A 12,509-nucleotide genomic window follows, 5' to 3' on the forward strand; every position below is an offset into this window, starting at 1 on the left:
CTTTATGAAATATTTATTGCTTACTCTGTGGTAGGCACTGGGACATTGCCTAGGGATTACAACTGCAAACAAGACAGGCCAAATCCTTGCCCTCATGTAGCTTACATTCTGTAAGAGCCAAAATTCTCCAGTAGAGAGCATCATGTGTTCTCAGAAACCTGTGATCTTTCTTGGGAGCCAATTTGATATTACTTTCTGACTCTTACTTACATCTTCTTCTTGGTGGTTTTGGCCACATTCTACACTACATAGCATGACCTTCCTTGCTCAACATTTTCTATATCTACTGACAGTGAAGCAGAATTACACTTTAATCAGATCAAAGTTTGATCCAACACTCCAGTATGTCCTAACATACCACTTGAGAACCACTGTCAGGAAAAATCTAGACAAGTATGAAATTTAATTTATTTCAGAAAGATACCTCTAGAGTGAGTGAAGAATCATGTTATATTTTTTTGTTTCCTCCATGGCATCTAGGTCAGTGCTTAGTACATACATGCTTGCTGATTTATAAATGTTACTCTAGAAAGGATATAATATCAATACATTATACATAATAAGCAACATAGTAAATTACTAAAAGCTATGTCTGTGGAGCCAGACTGCTCATATTTAAACCCTACCTTTATCACTTGCTATGTGGCCTTGAGCATGTTACTTAACTTCTGTTTTCACATCCTTATCTATAAGATGAGGCTAATCATGGTATTGATCTTACAGGGTTATAGGGAATTCACAGGGTTGCATATATTAAATGAGTTACTATAAGCTAAGCGCTTATAACCAACAGTGGCATATTGTAAATGCTTTATAAGTCCCAAACTAAAACTGCTGTCATTATTATTACCACCTGGTGAAAATGACCAAAACAGGAAGGAACACAAGGCCTAGTATATGTTTCTGTTTCTCTTTTATTTCTACGTACCAGCTTCTTCCAACATACTGCCAACAGTGGAATAGATCTTTATCAATTGTGATAATTTACTGTCTGGGAGCAGTTGTTGGGACAGTGACTTTTTCTCTTAAAAGCATGGTCTTTGAATATAAAAGTGGTACTCACTTTTCCTGCTATACTCCATGTATATGATAGATTTGAGAGAGAGCTTCCCAGGTTTAATATAAGGCAAATTTCCAAAGCCAAGATGGTAACATTTAGCATTTAATTGGTCATTAGATTGTGTAGGTATCAAACCATCTGATATAAGGGCAGATGATAAATGTACTCTTATCTCTCAGGAAACAGTGTAATCACTGAATTCTGACTTCTCTTCTTGTATGAAATGTTAAGAAATAGCTATATTTTAACTATTTTTTTTTTAAACCTGTATATTTGCGGGGCACTTGAGTGGCTCAGTCGGTTAAGTGTCTGACTCCTGACTTCGGCTCAGGTCATGATCTCATGGTTTATGGGTTCGAGGCCCGCGTTGGGCTCTGTGCTGACAGAGCTGCCTGCTTGGGATCCTTTCTCTCCCCCTCTCTCTCTCTCTGCCTCTCCCCTGCTCTTTCTCTCTAAATAAATAAGCTTAAAAATTAAAATAAAATAGAATAAAATAAAATAAAATACCTGTATATTTGAGAAACAACCCCCCCCCAACTTTGTTAATATCCCATACCTGCCATGAAAAGAAATGGGGTGGGGGTGAGGAGAAAGAAAGGAAAAAAAAAAGATGTATATATACTAGAATGACAAAGAAGAGACTATTTGAATATAGTTGAAACTTGTGAGTTTCATCTATGTAGTGGCCTCTTTTAAACTGATAAGAACAGATACTACATTTGATCTTAGCCAAAAGGCCAAGAAGCAATAGAGGCCACTTTTAGACAATAGGCTTGAGCAAGGGAAATTTGATCAAGGCAGAAGAGCCCAAAGTGACCCCAACCCCTTGGCTGAACACAGGCCCTTCAGGCAACCCACCTCAAAATATCTCAAGGGCCTAACTAACAAATGGGCTATTTATAACCAGGCACAGTTAACAAAAAAAGGGAAAATTCCGTACATCGCCACACTTCCTCACCTTCCCCCTTTAAAAATAGCCCCCACCCACTGCCTTATAGCAGACAGCCTCTCTTGAGTCCTGCCCGCTGCTCCCTTGAGGTGTATTCAGTAAACTTCTAGCCCCTTTGTTCTGCCTCAGAATTCTTTTCACCACCCAACACCAGCTTCCACCCCACATTTAGGGGCCTCATCAGAAGAGACACCATATTTAGACACCACCATCTAATCCTTTACTTTTCGGTGTTTCTTTTGAAAACAGCCTAAATCTTGTCCACTCAACAATGGACTCCACAAAATCAAATTATAAATATAGTTAGACAACCTTCAAAACAACCCTCCTGTCTTCTCATGATTAATTGATTCATTCAGTGTGTCAGTAATTAATTGATTGAACATTTAGCAATATGCTAAGCACTGGAAATGCCACGGTGGAAAGGAGAAACAGCCTTCACTTTAATAGAGTGCATATTCTATTGGGGAAGACTCAGTGATAAACAACCACTCAATGACTCTTTTGATATGCATTGCAAACCAGGAAATTACAGGATGTTGTGACACAGACTAACCGAAGGTGCTAATTGGGTTGGGGTGGGCCTGAGTGCAGGTCAGAGAAGGCTTCTTGAAGGTGTGTCTGTGTAAGTTGAAACCCGAAGGAGAAATGGAAGATCCAGGCAGAGACAATTGTATGCTTTATTTTACACGCTCATGTAATTTTTATTACATTTCTTCACACACATCAGAAACAATAGTGAGATAATGGTAGCTGTTTTGTTTTGGGAAGCAAATTATGCTCAGAGACTGAGTTTGTCTTTGTCAGCAATGAATACAGGTTTGCTGTGGGAATTTCACAACCTGTAGCGTACAGGATAATGTGTCTTAACAAACTAACAAAGACACAACATACCCCGAACCAGTTACAGATTAATCACATAAGTCCAGGCAAGGGGAGAAGAAGGGAATAAAGTCCACACGTAGTTGAGGTATACTTTTTCTAAAAAAGTTCTTTAAATGTATACTTTTGAGAGAGAGAGAGAGAAAGAGAGAGCGCGAGTGCAAGCAGGGGAGGGGCGGAGAGAGGGAGACAATTCAAAGCAGGCTCCAGGCTCTGAGCTGTCAGCACAGAGCCCAATGAGGGGGGGCTCGAATCCACGGACCGTGAGATCATGACCTAACCCAAAGTCGGACGCTTAACTGACTGAGCCAGTAGGCGCCCCTAAATGGAGCTGAGGTGTACTTTTATACGAGTTGGTACTCAGGCCACAGCACAGCTTTCGACACTGTTAGAAGAGTAGCTTTTACCAGGTAGTAGCTAATTGCCTCAAGGTCTCCAAGAGAGTGATTTAGATCAGAAAAGTGTCACCTCGCCCAGAACAAACACTCTCTCAGTCCTCACAAACTCTTGGTATTTATAGTCAAAATGTCTTCTTGCTATAGTCGTTTCTTTGTGTGCTTTTATTGATAAGCCCCCAGCGGGGCCCAGAGCTCCTAAAACGTTTGGAAATTCCTAAGTGGTGAGAGTTTAAAGGTGTCTCTTGTTATGTTAATGAAGTGATTTGGGGACTACACCTAAAGAAGGGGCTGGTTGCCGGGAGAACCAAACACGAGATTAGAGGGTTGGAACTTTCAGTCCCCAGCCCCTTGGTTGGAGGAACAGAGAGGGGGTTTGGAGGTTGAATCAATAACCAATGAGCAGTGATTCAATCAACCATGAACGTACAAAGTAATGAATGTGTAAAACCCCAAAAGTATGGGGTTTGGATAGGTTCCTGGTTGGTGAGCAAGTGGCGATTCAGGGAGAGTGGCAAGCTTGGAACACTGCTTTGGGAGAGCCAATGCAGCCGGGACAGCCACTCCCAAGTACAGTTTTCGGGAAGTCCTATCATAACTAGGCATGAGATCAGACAGCTGACCTAGGCAAAGCCCCTCCCCCCTCTCCACTCCAGAATTATAGAATGCGGTTGGCATGGAAGTAATCACTGAGGGCATTAAGATACCACACAATGTTATGTACTATATTCATGTTGTAAATATTGAGTTTCAGGAGTGGACAGTAAAGCAACCAGGAGAGGGAGTGAATGCAGATTTGTATGGGTCAGGGCAGCGTACCAGCCCCCAAGTAGCAACCCAGGCACATGGTGGCTTCCCGTGCTGACTCACCGGGTTGGGGTTGGCAGTAGCTGGGCCCTCAGCTCCTGAGATCCTCCCGGATCTCTGCCTTCAGCCTCTGTGACCCCAGGGTCAGGTGTGGTGTGTTTACCCCAGAAAAAGGTGCCTACTGCTCCTAGAAATCATCCTCACATGGATGTTGGAGGTTTGGAGGCAGGCAGATACTAGTGTGGGTTCCAGCTGGTCCCCTCAGGGCTCCAGGCTGTCCTTGCTTTCTCCCACTTTCTTCCCCGACTATCTGCCCAGCAGACTGCAGGCCCAGCACCAGATGCAGAAGCCATAGCATTACATAGACCATTTAATGAGCTCCAACAATTACTCTTTCAAGGTCTAATTCTTTAAAACAATTTTTTTAATGTTTATTATTTATTTTTGAGAGAGAGACAGAGCATGATCAAGGTCTAATTCTTAAAACAAGTCCCTGGTGGTTCTACTTCTGTGAACTAGACTTTAAGGTCTGACAACCTGATGGAACCACTTCCAACTGTGTGACCTTAGGAAACTTAAACTCTCTGAGCCTCCTTTTCCCATCTGTTAACTGAGAACACTAATCCTTTCTTTCTAGAATTGTTGTGAGATTATAAATGAAAATCACTTGGGGTGCCTGGGTAGGTGGGTCAGTTAAGCATCCGACTTTGGCTCAGGTCATGATCTTCTGGTCCGTGGGTTCGAGCCCTGCCTTGGGTTCTGTGCTGACAGCTCAAAGCCTGTAGCCTGCTTCGGATTCTGTGTCTCCTTCTCTCTCCATCCCTCCCTCACTCGCACTCTCTGTCTCTCTCTTAAAAATTAAAAAAGAAAAAGAAAAAGAAAAAGAAATGTCACAGTTGAAGAGAACTGTTACCTTCTGTTCCCTCAGATCCACATCAGTGGAGTCCAAGTGAGTCCAAGGTCCCTCTCATCTAACATTAGATGTACTTGGGAGGAGAAAGAACTTGACCAAAAGCTGGTCAACCAGCACCAGGGTAAGGCCCAGGTGGGAGTCAGGCCTGAGCTTGCTTTGCCCTGCAAGCTAGTTTTTACCAGCTCCCACCTCTGGGACTGAACAGAATTTGGGGGACCCACTGCAAAATGAAGACGTGAGTTTCCTTGTTCAAAGATTGGTAAGAACTTCAAGATGGGGAAAGCAAGAGCCCCTAGTGACTGTGCAGGTCCCACACCCATGAAACTGGTTCCATTTCTCTCCCCTCTTCCGAACACACACCTGGGACATTTCTGAGACACCAGCTGAAGAGAGGGAGAAGAGAGAGAAAGAGAGAGATGGCTCTTTCCTCAGTTTGTCCTATTTATAGTCTTTTCACACCTCCCAAGGGCTTTGCAATCTCTGAATGGTTGGGAGGAGGGTGGACAGGACAGATTCCACAGAGGTTCCATTTTGTCAATTAATTCTGCAGGTGTCCTTGATGCCGGCCTCAGTTTCCCCATCAAAGTAGGTAGGAAGGCAAACCATTTGTGGCTACCTGTGTCCACCTCTGTGCTTACAGATGGGTCAGAAGAAAACGAGGCTTCAGCTCTGCTCCCTGTGTTATATCCTAGTCTATTTGCATGATTGTTGAAGGTGGATGGTTGATCATCTTCATCCAACATTTATAGGTGACCTAACCCAAACTGCCACTTCTCAAGAAGATAAGGTCAGGCAGGGGAGGTAGGTGCTAGTTCATTGAAAACAGATTTCTCTGCAAGTTGTCACTGTGGGACCCAGCCCAGGACATTGATACACATTGTCCCTACAGAATATTTGGCTTAATGTTAGATAAGAACTCAAGGCAGTATGCTTCATGTGATTGGGCAATTAAGAGCCTTCTTCAGCATATATATCCTTTCTCTTTTCCCTTTATTATTTTGTTTACAGGTTTTTGCAAGTTTTTATTTATTTTTGAGAGCGAGAGACCACGCACACACATGCACATGAGCGGGGGAAGGGCAGTGAGAGAGGCAGACAGAGGATCTTAAGCAGGCTCTACCCAGACAGCAGAGAGCTCAATGCAGGGCTGGAACACAAGAATGGTGAGATCATGACCTGAGCTGAAGGCAGACGCTTAACTGACTGAGCCACCCAGGTGTCCCTCTTTTCTCTTTAAAGGATCTCCTTATGTGGTCAAAAATCTCACAGAAACTCAAAATGGGTTAAGGATACAAATGTGAGACCTGAAACCATAAAAGTCCTAGAAGACAGCATGGGTAGTAATTTCTCTGACATTGGCTGCAGCAACATTTTTCTAGATAGGTCTTCTCAGGCAAAGGAAAAAAAGCAAAAATAAATTACTGGGAGCTCCTGGGTGGGCCCCTTAGAAGGTGAGGATATTAAGAGACGGGGTCTTTGGGAAGTACTTAGGTCATGAGAGTGGAGCCCTCATGAATGTGGTTAATGCTCTTATAATAGAGACCCCACAAAGCTCCCTACCCCCTTTGGCCATTTGCAGATACAGCAAGCCCAAGACAGCTGTCTATGAAGCGGGAAGCTCTCACCAAACACCAAATCTGCCAGCTCAGTGATTCTGAACTTCTCATTCTCCAGAACTGTGAAAAAACTTCTGTTTATAAGTGAGCCGGTATTTTGGTATTTTGTTATCACAGCCTGAACAGACTAAAACAAGTGCCTTCTATGTCTAGGTGTTGAGTTATAATAGCAATCCAGATAGACTCAGTGCCTGCCCCCATTGTAGTGGCAGCCTGGGGACAGGAGAGTTCTTGCTAGCTTTTTCAAGGCAAGACCTGCTTATGACGCATCCTTGTGTCTCTGTCAGCAGTGATCACAGCCCCTTCCCTTTACCATCTGCTCAACAAAAACAGTTGTTGAATTAAATGTCACTTTGTGACTAGTGAAATAAGTCTGTCAGAACCCCACACAAATATTTTGCTTGTTGTGGGATTAGTTATAATATGAATGCCTTAACCATAGAAGTCAATCCCATGTGTTTACATGGTACTTTAGTTAGTATTACAACAGAGAAATTTATCAGGCATAGGTTATTCCCAGTCATGTTTTCTATTTTTGTTAGCCTTTTTACAATTGCTTTTATTAGCTATTCCTTCATGATGTCTTGGAGAACTACCCTATAAAATTATTAATGCTGGTTATTTAGGAGTTCTTTCAGGGCATTGCAAGATTTATGGGCTATGTAGGTGGCAATGAAAACTTCACAGCATTTTTTGGTTGCATATTTTACGTGTGCCACATAGTTTAGAAAAACAAAACAAAACAAAACAAACTTTAAGAACATTATATGCTCCTAGCCAGCACAGCTTTAGGGGTGTTGCCCAAACTTGAAGGGTATGGCATATATATTTCTTCAGTCTCCTCACTCTGTTCCTATCATTCTGAAACTGCCCTGTCAAGGTTGCCAAAGACCTCCAATGGCCACTTCTCAATCTCAGTGGCTTCTTTGCTGACTTCTCTTCTTATCCTCTAAGTGGTGGTGTTCTTGACTCCTCATCTTCTCTGTTTACCCTCTCTCTAGACAATCTCATCCAGCCCCATGGCTTAAACTTCCATCTATATGCCAATGACCCCAAAATTTAAACTTTTATCCCTGACCTCTCCTCTGTGCTCCAGACTTACATGTGTAAATGCTCACTTGGCAATTCTACTCGCATGTCTAATAGGCATCTTGAACTCAACCTTTTTTTAAAGATCTGACTCTTGATTTCCCTCTTTCCACCTGTTTTACCAAACTACCCCTTCCCAGCTTTTCCATCTCAGAAAATGACTATGATACATTCAGTTACTCAAACTTAAACCTAGGAATTATCCTTGACTCCTCTCTTTCCTTTCCTCACTGCCATATGCAATACATCAGTAAATTCTGTTGACTTATCTCCAAATTATCCTGACTCTGCTGCTGACACGTCTACTGGTGCCATCCTGACCCAAGTCACCGTCACCTCTGTCCTAATTGCCTTCCCTGCTTCCCCTCTGGCAGTTACAACCCAAATGCCAGAAGGCTGTTTTAAAAATATAAGCAGAACATGTCATTCCCCTTGCTTAACACACTCCAGTGGCTCCTGTTCACACTCAGAATCATAACCCAAAAACTCCTGCTGCCCTCTAAGACTCCACATAAACTGCCCCTTGCCTACCTCTCCCCCCTCATCTCCCTTGGTAATCCTACATTCTAGCTACAATACCCTTGAACACACAGAGCTGCCTTCCACCTTAGGGCCTTTGCATTAGCTCTTCCCCCTTGTCCAACATGTTCTTTTTCTAGACCATCCATGTCATCTGTCTTATCTTTTCAGGCCTCAACTTCAATGTCATCTCCTCAGGGAGGCCATCTTTGACCACGGCTGTAGCCCCAGCCTATGTCCCAGTGGTCACTTCTCTTCATGTCACTATATCTTATTTTCATCATAGCAGTTATCATTACCAAATATTTCCTTATTATTTGTTTATGATCCTCTCTCCCCACAGGCCTAGAATGTAAGTTCCATGAGAATAGGGACCTGATCGTCTTGTCCAATGTTGTTTGCCCTGGCACAGGCTAAGTCCTTAGCACATGTTTGATGATTGAATAAAGAAATGATTAAATATCTTTTACAAAGAGACAGTCCTGTCCATTGGCTGTTACCTGAATTATGAGACTTAGAGATATTTCAAACTCCTATTTGCCTACCATAATTTCAACTTTCACAGCACTCCATTGCCCACTGTCTTTTTTTTTTTAATATTGTATTTATTTTTGATAGAGACAGAGCACAAGTGGGGGAGGGGCAGAGAGAGAAGGAGACACAGAATCCGAAGCAGGCTCCAGGCTCCGAGCTGTCAGCACAGAGCCTGATGCAGGGCTTGAACTCATGAATTGCGAGATCATGACCTGAGCTGAAGTCAGATGCTCGACAAACTGAGCCACCCAGGTGCCCCACTGGCCACTGTCTTGAAATAATTACTGTAAGAACAAAAAACAAAAAAACAGACAGGAGAAGAGAATTTTACCTTGTTAATACACCAATTCATCAAAACATGAGGCTGAAATGGAAATTAGATGATTTTCATTTTGGAAATTAGAAGTGGGACCAAGAATAGGTAAATTATAATGGAAGTGTGAAAGAGAGAATATGAAAAGTTGGCTACATGGGGTGCTGCCCAATCAGGAAAGATAAGGGTGAAAAATTAGCAGAAGGGAGGAGCTTGTTCCCTGAGAGGCCACAATTGGAGACAGGGTGAAGAGAAGGTTGGCTGAGTACTTTCCACATGCTGACATTGTTCGGTGCCTTAAGGACAGGAGGAAGTGAAACACAGAATTGGATGCCAGTGCCTTCTGAGAAAGCTGACTTATGGTGATTTCTGATGAGGAAGGTAATCATGTTTAATAAATAGGCACAAATATTTCTGTTCTGTCACATCCCCAGTCTTCTCTCCTAATAACAGTTTACATCTCTACAAGCAAAAATCAGTTAGCTTCAAGGTTTATAAAATTCACAAAAACACAAATGTAAAAGTAAATGTTACTTTGCTGAATTGGAATGGATCCTGGCAAGAATCCCCAGATAAACATACAAATACATTCTTTGTTCACTTCCATGAACAGCCTTTTTATGGCATTTGAGACCTAGTCTAAATCAGTTACCGTAAGAATTAGTGTTTCTGATAGGTGTTGGCCTTGTAAAACTGGAAAAAAAAGGATTCATATTTTCTATAACATATGAATGCACAAGTGATTCATTCTTTGGCTCAGGATGGAAACTTTTTTTTTTCATTCTTGATTCATCTTTCTGCATTAGCTTCACAGATTTTTCTCAATAAGATACAGACACTGGATAGACTTCATTCACAAGGCAACACCAAGATAAATGGAGTAACTGAGATCCAGCAATTTGAAACTTGTAAATATTTATGAGAAAATTATATCCGTCTTTGTGAAGATTTCTGTTTGAAACTTGGATGTAACTATTTTGTGCTCCAGATTCTCTTTAAACTGTGGATTCTTGTGTTAGTATTGCAAAGCTACATGGCAAGATCACTATGAAAATTTTGTATAAAATAGCTACATTGAATCTTGAATAAAAGGACAATCCTGCTTCTTTACTCATATAACCGTTCTCCCAACTAGCCTAGAGCATCACATTTTGGAATTAGTAACCCAAGTTATAGACCAGCTAGATAATTTGTGGGACCCAGTGTGATATGAAAATATGGTTAAAAAATTATTAAGAATTAAAAAAAGAGGGACGCCTGGATGGCTCAATTAAGTGTCTGACTCTTGATTTCAGCTCAGGTCATGATCCCAGGGTCTTGGGATTGAGCCCTGCACTGGGCTCCATGTTATGTGTGAAGTCTGCTTGGGATATTCTCTCTCTCTCTCTCTCTCTCTCTCTCTCTCTCTGTGTCTCTCCCTTTGCCCCTCTCCCTGGCTCATGTGTATGTTCTAAAATTTAAAAAAAAAATTTTTTTAAGGATTGAAAAAAAAGAATTCAAGATGGCAATCCAGCAATCACACTACTGGGTATTTATTCAAAGAATACAAAAACACTGATTCAAAGGGATACATACATTCCTATGTTTATAGCAGCATTATTTACAATAGCCAAGATATGGAAGCAGCCCACGTGTCCACTGACTGATGAATGGATAAAGAAGACGTGGTACACACACACACACACACACACACACAGGAGTACTATTCAGCCATAAAAAGAATGAAATCATGCCATTTGGCAATGACATGGATGGAGCTAGAGAGTGTAACCCTAAGTGAAATAAGTCAGTCAGAAAAAGACAAATACCATACGATTTCACTCATATGTGGAATTTAAGAAACAAAACAAATGAGCAAAGGAAAAAGAGAGAGAGAGAGAAAGAGAGACAAACCAAGAAATAGACTCTTAACTATATAGAGAATAAATTGATTGTTACCAGAGGGGAGGGGGTTGGAGGGATGGGTGAAATAGGTGATGGAGATTAAGGCATGCACTTGTTGTGATGAGCACCAGGTATTGTATGGAATTGTTGAATCCTGTATTGTACACCTGAAACTAATATAACCCTATATGTTAACTAACTGGAATTAAAACTTAAAAACCAAAAAGAATTTTAAAATGGCAACTGCAGAGCATTAGGCCCGGCATGGGGCTCTTTTTTTTTTTTTTCAGAGAGAGAGAAAGGGAGAGGCAGGGCTAGAGAGAGGGAAAGAGAGAATCTTAAGCAGGCTTCATATCCAGCACAGAGCCCAGCGTGAAGTTTGATCTCACAACCATGAGATCATGACCTGAGCCGAAATCAAGAGTGGGATGCTTGAGGCGCCTGGGTGGCGCAGTCGGTTAAGCGTCCGACTTCAGCCAGGTCACGATCTCGCGGTCCAGGAGTTCGAGCCCCGCGTCGGGCTCTGGGCTAATGGCTCAGAGCCTGGAGCCTGTTTCCGATTCTGTGTCTCCCTCTCTCTCTGCCCCTCCCCCGTTCATGCTCTGTCTCTCTCTGTCCCAAAAATAAATAAACGTTGAAAAAAAAAAAAGAGTGGGATGCTTAACCAACTGAGCCACCCAGGCACCCCTGGAGTTCTTCTAAGTGTGGACTACATAGGCCTCAGTGACTACATAGGCCTTGAGCCCAAGAAGCCCTGAACCTACCTTTTCCTGTCTGCAGCACAGGTAAGAATAACACTTTCAATTAAGCATGCTATTACCTATAACAACTGAGGGAGGGAAATCAAGTTATTCATGTAATTGCGATCTTCAAATAAGAGAAAATAAAAATTTAAAATAATTTTCTAGTGTCAGAGGGTTTCTCCTGACAAGTCTTCTAATGTAAGCTTGGAATTTTATTCAAGAGCTTCAAAATGACTTTCGGGTATTACTCCCAAATATTTACTTGTCCATGAAAATATTTTAATGCTTCTCCTCTAGTCTGTGTTTCCTAGTCCTGGCTGATCATTATAAATACTTTGGGGCCATTAAAAAACCACAGATTCCTGGGCCCACTGTGGACCTAGGTTGCCAGTGAGAAAGTATATAGGAAATCAATCATCAATCCATTTTTGGCCTACTTATCTTGTCTTAAGTCAAGGCTTAGGCTCTGTGACTCAACAAAAATTGGAGTTTGTTAATTTCAGCTACTGGGTTGATCCAGCCATTCCCAAATAGAATGCTGTGGGACAGTGGTCAGGAGGACTGGGGTACAAAAGTGTCAGGGAGACAGGAGACATTATGAGAAAAAGAATGTAAATATCTATCATCTTAAAAATTTGTATTATATATTTTTATCTTAAAAATAACTGTGTAAGGTAGAAAGCCATCATAAGTATACTTAAATCAGCAAACTTTTAAAATGTTAGATTATTTTAAATATGGTACTTCATGGTCTTTTTTTTTTATAGGTTTTCAAGATTTTTTAGTTGTGGTAAAATACACATAA

At 41.7% G+C, this 12,509-nt stretch overlaps 1 pseudogene; it reads right to left on the reverse strand.

Annotated features, from left to right (window-relative positions):
• Positions 1–1,681: 1,681 nt before the first annotated feature.
• LOC125171477 (uncharacterized) lies at positions 1,682–1,809 on the reverse strand (annotated as a pseudogene).
• Between the last annotated feature and the right edge of the window lie 10,700 nt (positions 1,810–12,509).

This window comes from Prionailurus viverrinus, chromosome B4 (genome assembly GCF_022837055.1).
Source record: "Prionailurus viverrinus isolate Anna chromosome B4, UM_Priviv_1.0, whole genome shotgun sequence".
In the NCBI taxonomy this organism is placed as follows: domain Eukaryota; kingdom Metazoa; phylum Chordata; class Mammalia; order Carnivora; family Felidae; genus Prionailurus; species Prionailurus viverrinus.